The sequence below is a fragment of the Suncus etruscus genome, chromosome 18 (assembly GCF_024139225.1).
Source record: "Suncus etruscus isolate mSunEtr1 chromosome 18, mSunEtr1.pri.cur, whole genome shotgun sequence".
NCBI lineage: Eukaryota > Metazoa > Chordata > Mammalia > Eulipotyphla > Soricidae > Suncus > Suncus etruscus.
The window spans coordinates 16230630-16254410 of NC_064865.1; the positions used below are offsets into that span (position 1 = coordinate 16230630).

Below are 23781 nucleotides of genomic sequence, written 5' to 3' on the forward strand. Positions count from 1 at the left end.
ACCATAATCATTGTACATTATTATCTAAAAGTCACTGGTCCATACTTCCTAGAGAAAAGATATTTCCTTCCCTAATTTTCCAGTCAGATTTTATGCTTGTTTTTTACTTTGTAGATTCAGCCATCTCATCCTGAAAGTTAATAAGAAATAAAATAAAAGTTTCCATTTCAGCTTTGGAGCCAGCAACCAGGAACTATAATAATATTTGTATATGTAATACCATAAATTTCAGCTATAAGTCACTTTTATATGGCTCATAATTTGGCGAGTAAGGTTTCTAGACTGACATAGTATGAAGATGAGGAAATGGAGACCCCAAAATGTGAAGTAATAGGTCAATATATATATATACACACACACACACAATGAAATACTATGCAACTGGAAGGAAAAATAAAATCATGCCACTTGCTGCAACCTGATTGGAGCTGAAGGATATCATGTTGAATGAGGTAAACCAGAGGAAGAAAGACAAACAGAGGGTGATTTCACTAATAGCTGGTATATAGAATAATTGTATGAGGAAAATTAATATAGTAAAGGAGAATGACTAAATGACCCTTGACCCCAAAATATAAGGAGGATAGGAACAGAGAAGGAAATAAATCAAGAGAAAAGGAATGGAAAGAGAAATAATAGAGAAATAGGGGTTAAAGCTTTGGTTAGAGCAATGATGTGGGATAGTGGTTTAGCTATATATTCAAAATATAGATTCAATAATACTAAAAACATGAGGTCTAAGTGGAAGCCATCAAAAAAGAAATATTTGTAGAGTATTACCTATGCCAAATATTACCTTGTGCCTTGTCTATATAAACATATTTAACCCTCATGGAAGTTAAGTAAGGTGCAACAGAGCTTATTTTTATTCTTCCCTTATTGCTGTAAGACCCAAAACACAAGGCGATTTAATAATGTGAGCAGAGCAACATGGATTTAAATTTCCAAGCAAAGTTAGTAGCTATAGATGTTGAATTACACCAAAAAGAAAGTTATAGAAGTGATAAAAAAAAATTACAGCTAATGTTATTGTATTTGAAATCCTGGATCCTTTGGTTTGCAACAGATTCCAGGCATTGTCCAATCACTATTTTATATGTTATCCCAATGTCCTACATCTCCACAGTCTGCAAATATAGAATGACTGAAGATATGTTTACTTCTTTTTCATTGTATTGAGGTAAATTGGCTTATAAGTTTATATAAACTTTAGATATATAGCATTTTACTTCAACAGCATGGTCAACAGCAAAGTTTTATTCTGTATCTACCATTTCACAGTGGGCCTCCTTATATATAGAAAAAAATAATGGGAAATGAAAATAAATTTAAAATCTAGTAAGGACCTCTAAGTTCTGCCAATGGAGAATTATTGCTAGATATCAGTCAAAAAAAAGAGAAAGAAAGAAGGAAGGAAGGAAGGAAGGAAGGAAAGAAAGAAAGAAAGAAAGAAGAAAGAAAGAAAGAAAGAAGAAGAAAGAAAGAAAGAAAGAAAGAAAGAAAGAAAGAAAGAAAGAAAGAAAGAAAGAAAGAAAAGAAAGAAAGAAAGAAAGAAAGAAAGAAAGAAAGAAAGAAAGAAAGAAAGAAAGAAAGAAAAGAAAGAAAGAAAGAAAGAAAGAAAGAAGAAAGAAATAAAGAAAAGAAAGAAAGAAAGAAAGAAAGAAAGAAAGAAAGAAAGAAAGAAGAAAGAAAGAAAGAAGAAAGAAAGAAAGAAAGAAAGAAGAAAGAAAGAAAGAAAGAAAGAAAGAAAGAAAGAAAGAAAGAAAGAAGAAAAAAGAAAGAAAGAAGAAAGAAAGAAAGAAAGAAAAAAAGAAAGAAAGAAAGAAAGAAAGAAAGAAAGAAAGAAAGAAGAAGAAAGAAAGAAAAGAAAGAAAAGAAAGGCAAAATAAAAGAAAAAAATTAAAGAGCTCATGCATTTTACTTTTTGGATAATAAATTTTTTTTAATTTTTATTTTGATCATATTGGTTTACATATCTTTCACAGTAGTATTTTAGGTACATATTAACATTAAATAAGGGGGAATACCCATCACCAATTTCTCCTCCATATCCTCATTCCCTTTCTGCAACCCATACCCCCCACCATCACTCCCCGGGCTGCTAGAGTAGGTGGTCTCCTCTTTGTCTAGCTTACTATTAGTGATCATATATCTGTTTGGTCCTGGTACCCTCCCTTGTTTCCCCCTCTATTTGAGAGGCAGAGCTAGATAATTCGAGTTACATGATTTTGTTTGAAGGAAAGAAAAGCAATACAATAGGGTAAAAATAAGAAAAAATAAAAAAAATAAAATAAAATAAGCTGAAAATGGGCCGAGTCCTCCTAGATGCTTTCAACCTTAGTATGAGAGAGGACATGAAAAAGGTAATTGAAACACCACAACAATACAGAAAGAAATATCAAATTAAATATCCAGTAAGCACTATAGCAATAAAGACAAGCAACACACAATAGTCTCGGTTCTGAAATCAAACCATGCCAGAGTGCAAAATGAAAAGAAAGATAAAATAAAATAAAATAAAATTGGAGACATCAACTTCAATATCTACACCAAAATAAAGACATCAAAAAATCAATCAATCAATATATATGTGAAAAATGATTATTCCTGGATACAAAGGGTGAACATCCTATGGTGGTACCTCGGTGCTCAGTCACAAGAGGCACCATACTCAGTTTGCATCATGAAAATGTCCGGATAAAAATCTTTAACATACCCTTTATCTCTAGATTATGCCTTCTTTTAGGACCTGAAGCACATGACCAGCCAGACCACTGAAGCAACAACCGTGACCTTCAGATTTATACTACAGGGCCTAAGCATCGTACACGTTCAAGCAAACTAACACGCCCTTGCTCTTTTACCTTCTCTTGTCATTACTTCGTATTTTTGTTGTTGTTGTTGTTTGATTGTTGGTTTGTTTTGTTTTGTTTTTTCTTTTCTCTCTTCTTGGGTAACAGAATTTTTAAAAGAGAATTTTTAAAAGCTAAGAATTAAGAGGAACAAGATGTAAGTATCATTAAAGAAATACAGAGTACAATTTTTTTGCCTTCATGAACTATTAAAGCAGCTTATGAAATGCATAGGCTGATAGATGAAAACAGACCCTTGGTTAGACATGTCCTGATCTGAATGTATTCCAAATTTATATCACTTCCCCATATTTATATGTTAGTATCTAATACTCACTTTAATAGGAATTTGGTCCCCTTATGAATGACATGAGTTTTTATAGAAGAGGTTCTAGTGAGCTTTGGGGCTGTTCTAGCCTTTGAGGACACAAAGAAAAATCTCAGTCTGCATTCTGAAAGAGGATGCCCCCTAGAACCTGACCTGCTGTACCCTGTCTCCAGAATAGTAAGAAAGAAATGTTGCTCATGACATGTGTCCTGGCAAACCCAATGTACAATAGCCACGTGACATTATAGGTCACAGAAGGAATAGAACAAAGTTCCAAATAATTGCAGAGAGAAAAATAGATTTCTCATAGAAGGTCCCAATCAGAACATGATCAGAACTTTTCAAAGCAGTATTATAAGTTCAAAAATAATAGAGATAATGCTCAAAATGCTGAAAAGAAAAACAAAAAATTGAGAAAGTAAGTGTGAAGAAGAGTAAAAAAAAATTCAGATATGAAAGCTTTCAACATGTCTTTGTGCCAAACTGCCTTTTTCAAAAGCTGTTTGAGAATACACCAGTTCAAAAAGGGGCAAAACCCCCAAGTATACCGAGATCGCTAAATCAAAAGACGCCCTATAAAAGAGAATGGAGGTGGTGAAGTCCACATTGTACCTACAGGAAGATTGTTCAAGAAGAAGAAACCATAGCTGAGCTGATAGTGTATATGCCTAACATATTTAAATGCAATTTATCAGAGAATCATATACCTGGATGCATGTTGGGAATAGATACTTGATATGAATACTGAAGTCCAAACAGATAAAAAAAATGTGGCATCTAATAGTGTCAAAATTTTGTATGGAAAAGGTAAAGTGATTTCACGTACTACTTAACTTAGTTAAGGATGGAATATGCAGTTTACATAATGTGAAATGATTTTGATATTGAGAATGTGGAGATAGGGAGTCTATCTTATGAGATAAAAAAGAGAGACATAAATTTTTACTGTTTTTAGAATTCAGTGCAACTGAGAAATCAAAAAGCATCACGAAAGTGAACTTTAAAAATGGGGTCTCAATAAGAAGTACCATTATTGGAAAGTTGCACTTTGAATACAAGAATGGAATCAGGTTTAGATTTTGTAGGGCCCTATATTTAATAGACTTTCAGATATATCCCCCCAACTTAGAGAGAGTGATTTTCTGCTTTTCTGAGGCTTATAGAGCAAAGGAAGAATGTTTATTCTCTAGTTGCCTAAAATATCTTAAAATTTCAAGTTTTTCTGTTTTAATGAATTCATTGTGATTCAATAATTTTCAAAAATATATTTGCTACTGAACTCTCTCTTCTTTCCTTTCTCTTTCACCTCTTTAGTTTTTCTTTCAGTTTTCTATTTTTTTTAAAGCATGTTGCTTTTGGTCTTCCTAGAACAAATGTATTATGATCAATTATGTCAATTATGTAATGCATTTTCTTTAAATAAATTAAAAATAAAAAAATATTTCAAGTTTCTCAATGTGTTTCAGATTCCAGTAAATGCTGCAGAATTTCCTGCCAGATAATTCCTAACTCAAAAGACAATAAATCTCCTGTCAAGAAATCAGTAGGTTGTACTGTATTTACTGTTATTAAACTTCAGAGGGCAGACTCTGACCAAGAAATAAACCATGGCCAAATTGTTTAAAGCTTCTGTGGACCTCCATCTAAGCTGGAATTTGGGGACAAGAGAGGCATTTTGATCCAACTACTCCAATTAGGAATAGTTTGCAACTTTTATTTTTGCTTTGCTTTGCAAATAGAAGAGGGGCTAAAAGCATAAAAACTTTGTTCCTTTATCTAGATGAGGAGCAATGCTTCTCACTTTAAGTGCTAGCTAGAAAACAGTGAAGGTTGCTTCTGAGCAGACTAGATGTGAGCTGCGGTTGGAGCAGGATTTTCACCTTTGAAAACAAGTTTTTATTTAAACAAAAAGCAAATTTTTATTTAAATTTGGGCTGAATATGTATTGGACATTTAGGGTAAATGAAAAGTTATAGTACTAGAAAGATTGAAAATATTCTGATATTTTTGTTTTGTTTTATTTCTTGAATTTATCCTTTATTTTGGGCAGAAATAGTTTGGCAAATTTTATAGTTTCTTTAGGATGAGACACTTCCGTAAATGAATAATTCATATACTACTCAGATTTTAAGGTGTGCACAGGTCATAGGGAAGGAAGAACAAAACAAACCAAAACACGCAATTGCTGATTGAATTTAGAACAGGAATTTCCTAGGCACTGAAAAGCTAGTCGGAACCAAGCAGGGCTGCTTGTAAGTTGGACTTCTTCCCATCTCTCCTGGGACCCAGGTGTGATTGGAAAAAGGAAGGGGGGTAGTATCTGTGCTAATCAAACTTACATGTTTAAAGACCTCTTCTGCCTTCAAATTAGCAAAATAAATTGCATATTATCTATCTACCCTTTTCTATGTACAGAGAAACTGGGCTAGGAGAGTTGAGGTAACCTTTCTGTTGAAAAAGAATGAGAGGGGGAGGAATGAACTCCTCACTTCCTTAATCCTTGAAAACAGCAACAGATTCTAATATTTTGTTTTAGTTAATTTGGTTGTTGACCACATCCTGTGGTGCTCAGGACTTACTGTTGTGTCTCTATTCAGGGATCACTCCTGGCAGGTTCTTAGTCCAAATGGGATCGTGAAGATTGAATCCGGGTTGGCTGCATGCAAGGCAGTGTATGCAATACACTATTGTTCTAGTACCAGATCCTGATAAATAGAAAGCCCCCCTAATTTAAAGACTAGATCCCACGGTTATCTTTTTATTTCTTAGTTTTGTTTGGTTTAGGTCCATACCTGGTGGTGTAGGCTTACTCCTGGATCAGTGCTAAGCTCTGTGCTCAGGGATCACACAATTGAGGGATCAAGGGACCTTATGGAATAACAAAGGATTGAACCTTTGTATACAAGGCATTTTGTATGCAAGGAAAATTGTACTATTTGCTGTAATATTGCTCCAGCCTCTCCTGAGGATATCTTTAAAATGAATATAATCCCTACATAGGGAGGGAGATCAAGGGCTGAAACACCTGTATGAGGCCTCGAGTTTGAGCCCAAACATAGTATTTTTCCCTCATGCTCAATACTGTGTTGTCTGGTGACATAGGACAGAGCAGTTCTATATCATTATTATTGACCCTCTTGGTCAAGTATCCCTGGAAGTTGTTTCCCTGACCTTTAACACTTTTGGAGAGTCCCCATATCAAAAAAAAGGATAAAATTCCAAACCTCATATTGCAAAGTAATATTTCCAGATACAATCTTATTTCACATTATTGTACTTCATTTTGTTGTTTCATAGATTCTATTTCTGTTGTTGCTGCTGCTCTTTGTTCTTATAAATTGAAGATTTCTAGCAACCCTGTGTGGAGCAAGTCTATAGGCATCATTTTTCCTACAAATGTGCCCATTTATTTATTTATTTATTTATTTATTTATTTATTTATTTATTTATTTATTTATTGGCTTTGGCACCTGGTAACACTCAGGAGTTACTCCTGGCTATGTGCTCAGCTTGGGGGACCACATGGGATACCAGGAGATTGAACCACGGTGCAAGGCAAATGCCCTACTGCTTGTGCCACCACTCTGGCCCTTTATTTTTATTTTTACTAATAAGATATTTTAACGAAGAGATGTATATTGTTTCTTAGATGTAATACTAATCTATACTGTAGAATGTGGTACAATATAAATGAAATTTGTATGCACTCTAGGAAAATAATAATTTGTATGACACAGTTAATTTGATAACCACTTCTCTGTGATTACCTTAGAGAGACTTCTTATACTTTATAGATTCTCCTAATAACATGGTAAGTTTGGGTAAGAATTGTATCTTGAGAAAAATGCTCAAAGGACAATAATGGGAAAGAGTCCCTGAGCAGTTCACAGTTCAGCAAGAAGTTTTCCTAAATCGATTTACATTGTACTTGGCTTGACCCTACCTGTGTATTTAAACTGGATTAAAGGGCTCCCTCAGAGTAACATGGATACTTCTATTTGGGATTGGAGTCCAGCCTCCAATCACTCAATCACTTCCGTGTTCCACTTTCTCAATTGTGAAGACACTGCTTTACATTTGTTAGATAAGTTCTGAAGTTGCAGCTCTAAACTTCTCTAGTTCTATGTCTCTTCATAGGTAACACCCTAGGAGAAGTGAAAATTATCATGAAAAAGTACCAGCCCAGTGAAGGTTTGGCAAGACCTTATCTGACTGGGTAGGAGTCAGATTGAGAACACTGCCAACAGCTACATGAATGCCAACCAGATGGGAAGCAACACCCCTTTGGAATTCTGACCTGGTGCTTCAAACCTGAGCAGAGGAGCACCCCAGTGGATTGGGCTGCCAAATGACACATTGCTTTTGTGGATAAGGTTTCCTGATCTTTAGATCTCAGTCATGTACCCTCAACAGGGCATGGGGCAAGGCAGCTGTGAATTCCATGACAACACAGTCAGGCACTGCCAAGGACAACTCTTTGTGGTGTAAAATCTTCGCCTGGTGCTGGTGATAAATGGTACTTTGTTTTCCTGAATGAAGCTGGGTGGGGAAGCACCAGCCCTTCTTGTCTTTTATTTCACCTGATTATGAAAAATGTTTTTTATTCAGCTCACCCCACCTCCTCTACCCCTGCTCCCAGGCCATCAACTTCAAAAGGATGAAAGAAGTTGCATTGGTGGAATCACTTCCAGAATGTGTTAATGCATATTAAAGTATTTCTCAACATGAATTGCTCATATCCTGCTTTCTCTTAGACTAGAGAAAAGGCCTCTCAAACTAAATCTGCCACCTGTTAACATCAGCATGACCAGCAGTGGGTATAGTCTCCAAATGTTCCACATCTACAGCTATGAAGGTGACACTGATGCACCCTCCAAATCTGAGAACTTCCTTAGAGAGCATAGATGTGGGGCTGGAGATTAGCACCAATAGGCTCTGAGCCCCTGCTTCTATTAAAGAGTACAGTGAGGAAGTGTGGAAATTTCCAATTTTTATTCATTCTTTCTTCTCATAATTTTTCATAATTAATTTTCTTATTTATTTAAGTGGTTAGTAGTTCAGGGAGTGCAAGGCCACTCTAGGTTTACTCAAGTGAATTCAATGCTTGAGGCTTAGAATTATAGCTTTGAGGCAAGGTGTGCTTAAATCTGTGATCATTTCTTGTACTAGTGGGTGTCATGTTGTATCAGGAATGAAACTCAGGGCTTTGCACATGTTAGGAATTTATCTACCCTACCACTTGCACTATCTTCCAGGCCCCTTGTTAATTTTCTATTGTCAACACTTGCATGAACTTCAGAAATCTAGAAATTCTTGATAATGGTGAAAGTATAGAAGGGCTTTATTATGGAGTACAGTAGTCTGGACATGTAATACAGATGTTAAGAAAGGAATGGGAGACAGAGCAATAGCACACTGAGTAGGGCACTTGCCTTTCAGAGGGCCAATGCAGGTTCAATCCTTGGCATTTTATATGGCCCCTGAGTCTGACAGAAGTAATTCCTGAATGAAGAACCAGGGCTAACCCTTGAGCTCTGCTGGGTGTGGCCCAAAACTAAAAAAAGAAAGGAAGGTGTGTGTGTGTGTGTGTGTGTGTGTGTGTGTGTGTGTGTGTGTGTGTGTGTGTGTGTGTGTGTGTGAGCGCGCATTGCACGAAGAAGATTCAGGCTTCATTTCTGGCACCACCAGCAGTGATCCCTGAGCAAAGAGTGCAAATAGTAAGCTGGATTGGTCTATAAACAAACAAAAAATAAAAAGAAATAAATTGGTCAACTCAGCTATGACCAAATACATCAGTTGAGTTACATTACCAAACCTTAGCTATCTCATGTTGGCAATCCCCAAAGAGATCAAAGGACTTTTCTTTTTATAATGCCAAACACAGGAATAATACATTTATTTAAGAACCACAGATGACACAGTAGTGTTCATCTCAAAAGGGAATCTAGAACATGAACTTGTATTTATTTGATAATTAATGAACAGATGGTGGTTATTATCAATATGTATAATGCTAATATACATTGCAAAGCTTGATAAATTGGAGAGATGACCCAAAGGGATAGAGTGCATACTTTGCATGCCAGAACCCAGATTTTATCTTTGAACACTTCCTGGTCCTCTTAACACCACAGCGAATGTCTCTCAAACACCGCTGGCTGTATCCTTTTTTCAAAAAAAAAAAAAAAAAAAAAGAAGAAGAAGAAGCATGAATCCTATGACATTTTCAGTACTTCAGGCAGTACAGAGAAAGCCAGAGAGGCAGGATAGAGATTAAGTTTTAGCATGCCCAACCTGGGTTCAATCCTCAATGCCATATATGGTTTCTTGAGCACCATCATGAATGGTCCCTGAGCACAGAACAAGAAAATATCTCTGTACACTACAGGGTGTTGTTCAACTCTACCTCACTGGTCCCTAAAAACTATATTCTAAGAGAAAAAATACCATCTTCAGGAACCATAGACAAGGGCTTTAATCTAAATTCTGCTCCTGACTACCTTGTTAGTTTTCTTCTTTCTATAAAATAGTGATAACAAGAATTACTTTGAAACATCATTGGGAGGTTTTAATGGAGAAATAAGGCAGCTTATTTGCTAAATTCTATAGGTCAGTGTTTCTCAAGCATAAGAAATATGGTGTTCTGTAAGCCCCTAGGATATTCCAAGGTGAAAAACAGAATATTGAAAAAAAATCATTACAACTTCTGTTTAAAACATTTACAAATTCATAGTTTTCTCTGATTCTTAAATGATTATCTCTTGCCAGTCCTTCTCTCAGCCATTTAATTTTTGCTTTCAGAAGACCAGCAATGGAGGCATTATTGTTACAATAGCGAATAGAGCTATCTTCTAGAAGATCAGATGGTAACTGAGATATATTTTTCAGATTCTCTTTCTTCCTTCTTCCACCCTCATGTTTCTGCCTATGTGTGTATATGCTACTCATCCTGGCATTATGGGTGCTGAGAAGGAACATGTACTGCTGCAATGTACATTTGATTAAGTGTCTCAATGTCTCAAAGTATAAACACAGAACATATAGGAGGTGTGACTATGAGGTAGTAAGGGTCACTCTTTGTATTACCAAAAATAAAAATTTGTTCTTTGTTTATTCATTTGCGGAAGGTTAGGATGTTGACCAGATGTGTAGAATGTGATTCACATTTTGCTATAGCAGGCACACTCAGCCATGTGACCTATTAAGTGGCTTTATCTCTTCATGGAGACAAAGGTGTACTGTAAAAATGAGACAATAATAGAATATGCCCATAGAGCTTTCTAGAAACTAAAGGATATAGCATCTTTAGCAAAATTCCAAGAAACAGTTCAGGTAAATGTTAGCAATTACTATTTTTAGCTTTTTTTATTAAAAATAAAAAATGTATTTAAGTAAAACAATCTCGTCCTTATGGAAATGCTGCCTATTCAACCTTATCTTCCCCTAAGAAATTTTTTAATATTTAACATTTGTATTTTGTTTTGTTTTGTTTTTTTTGGGTCCCACTTGGCAGCTCTCAGGGGTTACTCCTGGCTCTATACTCAGAAATCGCTCCTGGCAGGCTTGGGGGACCATATTGGATGCCTGGATTAAAATGATCATCCTTCTGCATGCAAGGCAAATGCCCTACCTCCATGTTATCTCTCTGGCCCCACATTTGTATTTTTTAATCTATTCTTCCATGCAAGTGACCCATATTACACTTTTGTGCTCCCCTATAAGCATATATTTGATGCTTAAATCAAAACCACACAAACACATTTGAAAAATTTTTATATCACTTACCAAGGAAATATAAAAGCAATGGGTCTCATAATTCTATAGGACTCATAATTTTATAATGTCCACGCAAAGCAACCAATAAACTCAGTTTTATATGCAACAATGCTATGGATAAGCAACAAACAGCTTTGTTCATATCTAACATTATCTGCATCTTGGCAAAGACCAGCTTGATTATAAGTTTTTCCTTTTCAAATACTGCTTCAAAATAATCAAAAGAACAGCCAACACATGGCTCCTACATTTACTCAGTAATAACATTTCCAGGAAGAGGTGTGGTAGCAAAGAATTCTGAACTTAGGATTCATATCTATCACTTTAAGTCACAGCTCCAGTCCCTGGCTCAAGTTTTACCTAGGCATAGGCGCTCTTTCCTTGCGCCAGCACTGACAGGATGTTCATGTTTGTCTTCTTCATCCTGTCCACAGAATCCACTCAAGGCACATCTTATTTGTGTTCTATGCCTTTTTTGATGCGACTTTCCTTTGATTGCAAATCCTTTGTGCTCGGTAACACGTTTCAGTAGTAGACTTTTTATATAGAGAATGCTCATAATTTTCTATATATTTAACCTCTCATGTCTATAAATGAAAAGAGACAATCTAGGATAAGTGAGATTTTAATACAGGGTTTCTCTTGCTCCAAAGGCTATGTCATTTCTATTTCAAAAATCATTCAATATGCTTAAAGCGATGAAAGGCTAGAGAGGTAGGAACAACCAAGATGTTTTTGTTATCTATCGCATTATTTGGCATCAGTAAATGTCTTTCTGTACATTGAGCTACTCACTGAGCCCTAGCAAGAAACATCGCCTCTAAACTCCAGATCATGAATTTTAGTGGTAGTTGGTTTCATGATCCTTCTGCTACATGCTTGCAGGCCAGGCAGTTGTTCACTATCAGAGACTCTATTTTGCTTCCTCACCCTGAACTTTCACAATCTACAGAAAAATAGATTGAAAAAACTGTAAAGCTTTCTAGGTGAAGCAGTTTAATGTCTCCTACACTTATGAAAGGCAAAAGGCAGGTTACCTGAGCACTCCTAGAGTATTTTTTGTTTTTGTTTTTGTTTTTTGGGGTTTTTTTTTTTGGCGGGGGGAGAGGGTCACACCCGGCGGCTCTCAGGGGTTACTCCTGGCTCTACGCTCAGAAATCGCTCCTGGCCAGCTCGGGGGACCATCTAGGATGTCGGGATTCGAACCACCGTCCTTCTGCATGCAAGGCAAGCACCTTACCTCCATGCTATCTCTCCAACCTCTCCTAAGAGTATTTTTTATTTTTATTTGTTAACTCAGCTCCAAGACAGTAGGGGAGATCTGCTTAACAAACAAAATAAACAAATAAGTGACAAATAAGAAGTCACCAAAAGAAAAATGATAAATAGAATTTATTCAAAATAATCAGCTCACCTTTACTGGAAAGCATAGGCCACAAGAAGGAGAAACAATAGGAAAGAAGAAACAAATAATTTGCATTCCTAACGCTACTAAGAGCATGTTTTGAGAAGTTATGAGAGATTTTATGTTCCCAGAAGGAAAATAGAGTGCAGACGTTAAGAGTACAGTCCTGCGACACTTTGAGTTTATTCTTTCCCCAAGGGGCTTGCTTCTATGACAACACAGTAAAAGAGAAATGCTATTGGGAGACTTTTTCATTTTTTGTAGTTTTTAGAAGAGAGAAGTCAAATTGGAAGAGATAGAAAACATGAGAGAAAAATGTTATTTTCAAAAAAAATAAAAAGCACAACAAAATATATCCACTACCCTTATCTCTAAAATAAGGACCAACACATGATTTTTGCTATCATCTTAGGAAATTACATATAAATGCATTCCATATTTTCTTAATCGAAGAGTTTTCTTAAATATATCCTGCCACTTGTGAGATGAATACTTCCTTTGCTTTTAGCTGACTTAAATCGGGAGGCGAGGGGATAAAACTACCACTTAATTAATTCTTCAGAGTACAGAGATAAGGCAGTTAAAGTAACTGTCATGAGTCATCCAACTTTCATTCTTCTAGGCTTGGGTAGGGAACGACAAGCTTAAAAAATGACGTTTATTCTTACACACTTCTAAAGGAAAGAGAAGGAACATCCTTTAAGTTCTTTTCCCTTTGCTCCAAGGGAAAAATGGTCTTGTTTTTTCTTCTTCTTTTTTTTTTTTTTTAAACAAACACTCCAGAGACCAATTTCTTCAGGAAAACAAAGAAAACAGGAATTCTGCAGGTCTCTGAAATTGTTGTTTGGAAGTGTATCAGCCAGGATCTTACATGGAGTATTTTCAAAGATGTATTTATTTTCTCAATATAACTCTACTGTGTGCCTAATATGTGTTATACACCTGTGTAGATGCTGAGATTGTAGTGGTGAACCATGTCTGCTAGTTAGATCAGCTTACTGACTCTATAGAACTCACCTGTCATCAGTTCTTTCTTGCTTTGTTTATGTATTCTGGCAAAACATTTTGTTTCTAATTAATCTGAAATATCTAGTTTCTCTCAGTAAATGACTCCGTTTTCATGTATTTTTAAGTTCTAGTTATGAAGGAAAATGTTATTACTTATTCTTGTCCTTCACTTACTTAGAAAGTCACACACTCTCTCTGCTACCTCCATATTCTCTCTGATTCTTCCAAGGTTTAGGAAGCTTGCCATGTCTTGAAACCATCTGTTTCTGTCTACATTTTCTCTCTTATCTGAACCTTGTAAATGTCGAACTACAACAACTTATTGCACACTTTTTCTATCATTTGATGCTTTTCATATCCACTAATCTTGTTTCTTTTCTTAGTTTATAATTTTTTACCCAGGAATACTGTGCTTTATTCACTCATGATAACTATGTCATTAGTATGAATCTTGAAATTTATTTGTATATGTTTAAAATATACTTTTCTATGAGCTCATTTCTATGAGCTCATTAAAAGCTTTGAATAATTGAGTGAAGTTTCAAATCATTCCTATGCATTAATATATTAATTCAACATTTTCTGAGTTTTCTTTATGTTCAAAATGATGGAGTCATTTGAGGCAGAGGAAGTAGAAAGCACAATATATGTCCTCGAAGTGCTCACATTTTCTTAAATAAGTAAAAAAAAAGTCCAAAAAATTTTAAATAATTTTAGATAAAAATAGCCTGATGTAATTCTTGATTTTATCTTGGTGTGTATAGTGTATGAATTCATAATTGTGCATTCATGATTTATTATGTCATGTAGTGTGGTATAGGTTATATTTGAAATATAAGAGGAAAGATAAGTCCTGATTTACTTAAGGAGTTTTTTTTTTTGTTTGTTTGTTTTTTTTTACTTTTTGAGCTATACTTAGTATTGCTCAGGGATTACTCCTTGGTCTGCTCTCAGGAATCACTGTGAGGGGCTGAGGGGCCATACTGGATACTGGATCAACTATCTAATATCCTACAAATCAGTAGGTGCAAGGTAAGGACCTCATCCACTATACTATCTCTCCAACTCCGAGAGAACTTTTATAATTAGGCCAAAGCAGTCTTCAAGGAAGGCAAGTGATTATATAAATACTAAAGGAGATTAAAATAAACATTACAATCTTCAAAATGGAGAGAGGGTAACACCACAAGATTGACCACCAGTATAGTTTCAGCCATTTCATGAATTATTTCTAAGCAGTCAGCTGTTCCCAGGCATTTTCTTCTGATGTATCTTCAAAAACGAGCACCACACAGGTCAAAACAGAGTTGCCTTCGGTACCATTCTTTTCTGTCTGGTATAAAGGAAAGTACCCCTGTATGTTAGAGAAAATATGAACAGAGAAGAAAAGTAAAGTTCATTTGTTTACTAGAACCTTCCACCTTCACATCCTGTAGTTTAGAACTTATTACATTACTGTTTTTCTCCTAAAAATAAAAATACATATTTAAAGCTTTTTAGTATTTTTTATTTCAGTTGTCTGCATTGTTTTCCAGTACCTTTTGCACAACCCAAAATAAAGTCATTTTCTTATTTGCTCTGTTTGATCTGTAGACCTGTGCGTGGGAGTACTAGAGTGTGTGCTGCCCTGCATAATTTCCTCCATCTCTTAGGCTTTGAATGAAGCAGAAAAGATGGAGCTTATTTTTTTAACTTAGTAATAATAACCCTGACTTATAGAAAACTTGAGAGAATAGCTACTTGCATCCAAAAAAACGGCAATTTAGGCATTGTAGTTGTGATTGTCATTAGGAATGGAGTCAAAGACAACTTTTATGAATTAAATAATAGTGGAATTGAGACAGATTCTGTAACTGTGTTATACAGAATTACATCTTGTTTCTCTAGGTAGGTATGTTGTTTTTTTCTTTGTTACTTCTGTAGTATTTTTAACTTTCTGATGTTATCAAACTAGTTTGGATTTTGTGTACATGTGTGTAATAAATTTGTTTTGATGAAGAATGAGCTCATATTTTATATTTAATTATATTTAATATTATTACCATTGTTTTTCTTTGTTTTTTTTTTTTCCCCCAGTAATGGTAAATCTAGGCAAATTACTGTGAAAAACTATTGGAAATATATACAACACAACAAAAGAAAAGGGATTCAAATTTGGGGTCCATATTATGTCAGCTTCCCATCATATGGCTACATCCTGGAATTTGATGTTTTAAAAATAGGACCAATTGCAGAAACAGAGTTCTGCTATGATGTTTTGCCCTCCAGCTATAGTAAAATCTTATTAATTCTCAAAGTTTCCAGACTGAAACATGTTGGAACATTCTATATTTTTATGGAGGAAAGACACCTTTGTCATATTGCAGTTCATCCTTAAAATGTTCCTTTTCATAAAATTTCTTAGTCCTTTGACTTTAAAATCACATAGTGCACACATTCTTATTGTTTCAGTCTAGGAACAAGTTAAATAAGGCTTTATTCTAATAATGAAGAAATAAATTTAATATAGACAACAGAGACCATCATGGTGAGAGAAACATTCTTTCCTTTAAAGCTAATAAGTCAAAGGAAAACTTGCCAAAAAAGAATTTCCATTCTTTGATTTTAAATAATGCCATTAGTCCTGATTTAAGGCTAAAGAGAGAGAAGACTCTGTACTATCATAAGAAAATGCAAAAAAAAAAAAAAAAAAAACAAAACCCAAAACAAAACAAAACAAAAAAACCAGAATGAGGCAAAGAACTTTATGAAAACTAAATTCTTACAATTAAAAATGTTATAAAAAAAAAAGCAGGTGAGATACTGTATGAGGTAAGACACATTTTGTATCCTGGTTCAATCTCCGGCACCTTATATAAACCCTTAAGCACTGCCAGCAGTGATCCTTGAGCATAGGTCCAAGAATAAATCCTAAGCACAGTCAGGTGTGCCCCTCCAAAAGTTATTAAAATGGAAGAATGTAAATATAACATTGGCTAACTTAAAAATATAAAATAGGCATATAAAATTAAAAGATGTACATAAGACTATAGGCCATAATTTCCCCCAAACCATAAACTTTAAAACAAAGTTTTAATCAACATTCTATATATTTTTTATCATATTGCTTTTATTAGGTGGTACAGTAAAGAATTAATTTTGCCTAAAGAAAAGACTGGCCTTTGACCAGAGGTATTCTTTGGACCTTTTCAGTGTCCTGCCTAACAAGTATTCCCTTATTGGCAGACTTATATCACAGTGGGCAGACTATGATGACTTTTAGCCAGGTAGTATCTTCTGTTTTACCTCCACAGGAAGCTAGAGATTACATGCAATAGGCCACACAATCAATCATGACTACATAAGAACTCTGGATACTAAACATCACAATCATATTTGTGATCAAGATGTTTAAATAAAGAAAAAATATTTAAAAAATATTAGGTGGTCTTTGGTTACTAATATCCTATGCTTATTGTCACACATTGATCCTGGGGAGCTGAAACCCACATTGTTTATGACTACTGAGAGGGCAAATGGTAGCTCTAAGCTAATTTTATTTTATGTTGGTATTCTAATTTATTATTTTGGTTTTGGGACCACATGTGGTGGTATTCATGAATTCATCCTGGCTTTGTGCACTGGGATTTTTTTTTCTGGCAGGACTCTGAGAACCATATGCATAGCTGATTTTGAATTTCAACCTTTAATTTGAACCCCCCTACAACATCCCCCTCCTTTTGTTTGCTTTTGATTCACAGTCAGAGGAACTAAGGGCCTATTCCTGGCTCTGTCTGTGCTCAGGAATCATTTTTGGTAGTGCTTGAGGGACCTTATGAGGTGCTGAAAATTCTGGAAATTAAATTGGGGTCAGCTGTAGGCATAAGTGCCTTTAACTCTTGTACCATGTCCCTGGCCTTAATTGTCTTCATTCACTAAAACAAACCATAATTATAGTTTTCAGAAAAATTCCATAAATTCTTCTCATGAATCATCCAACTTGAGGTTAGCTTTGAGAACTGCGGAAATCTGCAGCTGGCATCAGTATTTAAGAGCTTTTTTTGCTTGTTTGTTATGTCCTGGGCTATCTGACTTCACAAGAACACAAATATTTCCCATTATTTTATGCTGCTATGATTTTAAATTGAAGCATAAGTTTAAAGTCAAATTTATAGGAACTATAAAATAAACAGAATAGGTGTAAATCATTTATAATATGCATTGTAAAGGATAATTATTGAAGTATTGCTTTTAGAATTAAGAGGATAAGAAAAACATCTTTAAATTTTCAGAATATATATGGATATTTATAGCACTATACCATTGATCATTTTTGTCATTAAATAGAATTATCTGGATATTAAGCTTGAAAGATGAAAAGCCTTTTGAGGTATTATGCAAGAGAAGACAAGGGGAAAATAAAATTTTCTAGGTGGGCCAGAAAAGAAATGACAAATACTTGAGGAAGGAAGCAAGATTCTATTTGAGATTAGTTGGGGAAAAAAACAAACAAGCTAGGATAAATGCATAGTTGAGGAAAACTGACTAGTAAGGAAAACCCATAGAGGTTCCCAAATGTATTGGTCTCTGTCCTTTTCAAAAACAAAACAACAAACAACAACAACAACAAACCCAGTGTTCTGGAAATCTACCTTCATTAAGTTAGAAAACAGGATTCTTGCCTCCTACAATTCTTCCAACAGCCACTATCACCAGCTGTATTGTGGGGTGATAGAACTCACTTTTGGAAACACTGCTATACATCCACGCTTAGAAGTCATCAAGGCAAGAGAATTCAAAGGGTTTAACATTTTTGTAAAAGGCTAAATTCAAAAGCATTTTGAAGAAATGAGTAGCAAGCTGCTGTGCAATATGGGCAGAGTCACAGGTTTCTTTTCTTTAAAAAATAAACATATGGCCTGCCCAGTGGGGTCCAACTGTGAGTGCTGCCTGTGTGTGTCTATCTACTGTCCTCTTGTGTGAACCTCTTGGGAGAGGGCCTAAAAGAGGCTCCAGAAAACTAGCTCTCCCAGAGGCCAATTCCAGGGCGGGACTCCATAACAATAAAACCGGCTAGGCATTGCAGAAGCCGGTCCCCTGTTTGTGATGTCAGGTTGGGAAAATCCACAAAACTATGCCTACCCAGTGGGGCCCAACTGTGAAAAACTGTGAATGCTGCCTGTGTGTGTCTGTCTACTGTCCTCTTGCGTGAACCTCTTGGGAGTGGGCTGAAAAGAGGCTCCAGCAGAGCACTTTGGTTCCACTTCGCTACGTGGCCATGTACTCTTTCTAAGAAAAGAACACCATCGCAACAAGAAGAAAAAAATCACACTAAAAACTGTGCTGCATCACTGAAGCAAGCATTTCGCTCCGGACTGTCTTCTCTGCTGCATGCTCGGACCTAAGATTTGATCCTGTGTGAGGCTTCATCCACGGAGGACTTCCCTCCCTTAGAGGCAAGTCGGCCCATCCAGAAAGGGCGGAGCCAGAGGAGTGTGCTGCCTGCATCATATAGCCAATGAATACCACCACAACACATAGAAAAACCCACAATACACGTGTGACAATGAGGAAACAACGCAGTCCAGCATCAGACATAGAAAATGAAGATGACAATTATGATGACCAAATAATGACCAAACAAATAATCAACCTCTCAGATAAGGAATTTAGACTAGCAATATGGAAGATTCTCAACGAACTCAAAGAAACCATGGATCGAGTTGAACAGAACACTAATAAGAACCAAGAAAATATGAAGACAGAAATCACAAAACTCCAAACTGAAATAACATGTCAACTAACAGGCCTGAAAAAGTCAGTAAACGAAGTGAATGACAAAATGGATAAGCTCTGGGACAGGATATCAGAAGCTGAGAATAGACTTGGTGCTGTGGAAGATGAATAAATGACAATTCCATACAGTGGGAGAGATTGGAAAAAAAACTTAAAGCAAATGAACAGACAATGGAAAAATTAGTCAAAGAATGGGAACAGATGAAAATAGAAGTCTATGATAAGCTCAACAGAAACAACTTAAGAATCATTGGAGTCCCAGAGACCCAGGAAGAAAATTTCCAGGAAGAATCAACGGTCGAGAACATCATTAAAGAGAAACTTCCAGAGCTAAAAAATATACGTGATCAAATCCTGCATGCTCGAAGAGTACCAACCAAAAGAGACCCCAGAAAAACCACCCCAAGACACATCCTAGTCACAATGACAAATACCACAGATAGAGACAGAATTTTGAAAACAGTAACATCAAAAGGGGAAATTATATTCAAGCAAGCATCCTTGAGATTTACAGCAGACCTGTCAGCAGAAATACTGAAGGCCAGAAAGCAGTGGTGGGATATTGTGACAAGACTGAATGAAATGAATGCTTCACCTAGAATACTGTACCCAGCAAAACTCACTTTCCAGTTTGACAGAAGAATACATGGTTTCACAGACAAAAAACAGCTCAGAAACTTTACAGACTCAAAACCAGTCTTAAGAGAAAAACTGAAAGACCTAATTTAAGACAAGTCTAACCAAAAGACACACCAAATTTCGATATAAAGATGGCATTAAATCCCAGAACAATTCTTTCTCTCAACGTCAATGGACTAAATGCACCAGTTAAGAGACACAGTGGCTAAATGGATCAAAAAACTCAATCCAACCTTCTGCTGCCTACAAGAAACGCACCTGAATAGTCAGAACAAACATAGACTCAAAATAAAAGGCTGGAAAAAATTATCCAAGCAAACAACACCCATAAAAAAGCTGGAGTGGCCATACTAATATCAGATAATGCAAACTTTATACTCAGGAAGGTTGTAAGGGACAAAGATGGACATTTTATATTAATCAAGGGGTATGTAGAGCAGAAAGAAATAACTCTCCTAAACATATATGCACCGAATGAGGGGCCAGCAAAATATTTAATACAACTGTTGACAAATCTGAAAAATAATATCAACAACAACACAATAATTGTGGGGGGACCTCAACACGGCTTTGTCAACACTGGATAGGTCAACCAGACTGAAACCCAACAAGAATATACTAGACCTGAGGAGAGAAATGGAAGAAAGAGGCCTAGTGGATATATATAGGACACTCCATCCCCAGAAACTTGGATACACATTCTTCTCCAATGTACATGGGACATTCTCCAGGATAGACATGCTGGCACATAAAACATACCTCCATAATATCAAGCAGATAGAAATTTTGCAGACTACCTTCGCTGACCACAAGGCTCTGAAAATATTTTTGAATTCCAAAGGGACTCATAAGAAACACTTTAACACCTGGAAGTTAAACAGCCTCATACTGAATAACCAGTGGGTTCGAGATGAAATCAAGGAGGAAATCAAAAGGTTCCTGGAAAAAAATGACAATAAAGACACAAACTATCAGAACTTATGGGACACAGCAAAAGCAGCACTGAGAGGAAAATTTATAGCTTTGCAAGCACACATCAGGAAGGAAGAAGGAGCTTACCTGAGTAGCTTAATGACACAGCTAATAGAACTAGAAAGTGCTCAACAAAAGGACCCAAAAATAGTGAGACAGAAGAAAATAACAAAGCTGAGAGAGGAAATCAACGAAGTGGAATCCCAAAAAACAATCTGAAAGATCAACGAAAGCAGAAGTTGGTTCTTTGAAAAAATAAACAAGATTGATAGACCTCTGGCAAACCTAACAAACGAAGAGAAAGAGAGAAACTTGATAACTCATATTAGGAATGAAAAAGAAGAGATCACTACTGATATAACAGAGATTCAAAGGGTAATCAGAAACTACTTTGAGAAAGTCTATGCCACTAAAAATGAGAACCTGGAAGAAATGGATAAATTCTTGGACTCTTATAATCTTCCATGGTTGAAGGAAGAGGATGTAGCATATCTAAATACCCCCATCACCAGTGATGAAATCAAAATGGTAATCAAATGTTTGCCCAAAAACAAAAGCCAAGGCCCAGATGGATTCACTAATGAATTCTTTCAAACTTTCCAAGAGGAACTACTACCAATTCTGGCAAGACTCTTTCATGAAATTGAACAATGGAAACACGTCCAAATAGCTGTTATGAAGCCAATATCGCCTTGATACCTAAACCAGACAGAGATGTTACGAAAAGAGAAAATTACAGACCAATATCGCTGATGAGTGCAGATGCAAAGATCCTCAACAAAATCCTGGCAAATAGGATTCAATGACTCATTAAGAAGATCATCTACTATGATCAAGTAGGTTTCATCCCAGGAATGCAAGGATGGTTTAACATCCATAAATCTATCAACATAATACACAACATCAACAACAAGAAAAATAAAAACCACATGATCATATCAATAGATGCAGAGAAAGCATTTGATAAGGTCCAACACCCATCTTGATCAAAACTCTCAGCAAGATGGGAATGGAAGGAACCTTTCTCAATATAGTTAAGGCCATCTACCACAAGCCAGAGTGGCAAATATTATCCTCAATGGAGAAAAACTAAAAGCCTTCCCTCTAAATTCTGGCACAAGTCAAGGCTGTCCTCTCTCACCACTCCTATTCAACATAGTACTGGAAGTACTCGCTACAGCGATTAGGCAAGAAAAAGATATCAATAGAATCCAGATAGAAAAGGAAGAAGTCAAGCTCTCACTGTTTGCAGATGACATGATACTCTACTTAGAAAACCCTAAAGACTCTACCAAAAAGCTTCTAGAAACATAGACTCATATAGCAAGGTGGCAGGCTACAAAATTAACACACAAAAATAAATGGCCTTTCTATACACCAATAGTAATAAGGAAGAAATGGACATTAAGAAAACAACCCCATTCACAATAGTGCCACACAAACTTAAATATCTTGGAATGAACTTGACTAAAAATGTGAAGGACCTATACAAAGAAAACTATAAAACTCTGCTCCAAGAAATAAGAGAGGACACACGGAAATGGAAACACATACCCTGCTCATGGATTGGCAGGATTAACATCATCAACATAGCAATACTCCCCAAGGCATTATACAGATTTAAAGTTATCCCTCTATAGATACCCATGACATTCTTCAAAGAAGTGGATCAGGCACTTATGAAATTCGTTTGGAACAATAAACACCCTAGAATAGCTAAAGCAATCTTTGGGGAAAAGAATATGGGAGGAATTACTTTCCCCAACTTTAAACTTTACTACAAAGCAATAGTTATCAAAATAGCAAAGTATTGAAGTAAGGACAGGCCCTCAGATCAGTGGAATAGGCTTGAATACTCAGAAAATGTTCCCCAGACATACAATCACCTACTTTTTGATAAAGGAGCAGGAAATCCTAAATGGAGCAGGGAAAGCCTCTTCAACAAGTGGTGTTGGCACAACTGGATAGCCACTTGCAAAAAATTGAACTTAGACCCCCAGCTAACATCATGTACGAAGGTAAAATCCAAATGGATTAAAGACCTCGATATCAGACCCAAAACCATAAGATATATAGAACAACACATAGGCAAAACACTCCAGGACATTGAGACTACAAGCATCTTCAAGGAGGAAACTGCACTCTCCAAGCAAGTGAAAGCAGAGATTAACAGATGGAACTATATTAAGCTGAGAAGCTTCTGCACCTCAAAGGAAATAGTGCCCAGGATACAAGAGCCACCCACTGAGTGGGAGAAACTCTTCACCCAATACCCATCAGATAAGGGGCCAATCTCCAAAATATACAAGGCACTGACAGAACTTTACAAGAAAAAAAACATCTAATCCCATCAAAAAATGGGGAGAAGTAGTGAACAGACACTTTGACAAAGAAGAAATACAAATGGCCAAAAGACACATGAAAAAATGCTCCACATCCCTAATGATCAGGGAGATGCAAATCAAAATAACGATGAGATACCACCTCACACCACAGAGAATGGCACACATAAAAAAGAATGAGAACAATCAGTGTTGGCAGGGATGTGGTGAGAAAGGAACTCTTATCCACTGCTGGTGGGAATGCTGTCTAGTTCAACCTTTATGGAAAGCGATATGGAGTTTCCTCCAAAAACTGGAAATCGAGCTCCCATACAATCCAGCTATATCACTCCTAGGAATATACCCTAGGAACACAAATATACAATACAAAAACCCCTTCCTTACACCTATATTCATTGCAGCACTATTTACCATAGTAAGACTATGGAAACAACCAAGATGCCCTTCAACAGACAAATGGCTAAAGAAACTGTGGTACATGTACACAATGGAATATTATGCAGCTGTCAGGAGAGATGAAGTCATGAAATTTTCCTATACATGGATGTACACGGAATTTATTATGCTGAGTGAAATAAGTCAGAGAGAGAGAGAGAAAAATGCAGAATGGTCTCACTCATCTATGGGTTTTAAGAGAAATGAAAGACATTCTTGCAATAATAATTTTCAGACACAAAAGAGAAA

General features: G+C 36.0%; 1 protein-coding gene across 1 annotated transcript in view; it reads right to left on the reverse strand.

The window, feature by feature from the left end:
- Window positions 1-8946: 8946 nt before the first annotated feature.
- Window positions 8947-23781, reverse strand: part of SLC22A3 (solute carrier family 22 member 3) — a 662601-nt gene continuing 647766 nt past the window's right edge. The window contains exon 12 of the mRNA XM_049765464.1: window positions 8947-8957. The gene's annotated coding sequence lies outside the window, so the exon portion shown is untranslated. The remainder of the gene's footprint in view (window positions 8958-23781) is intronic.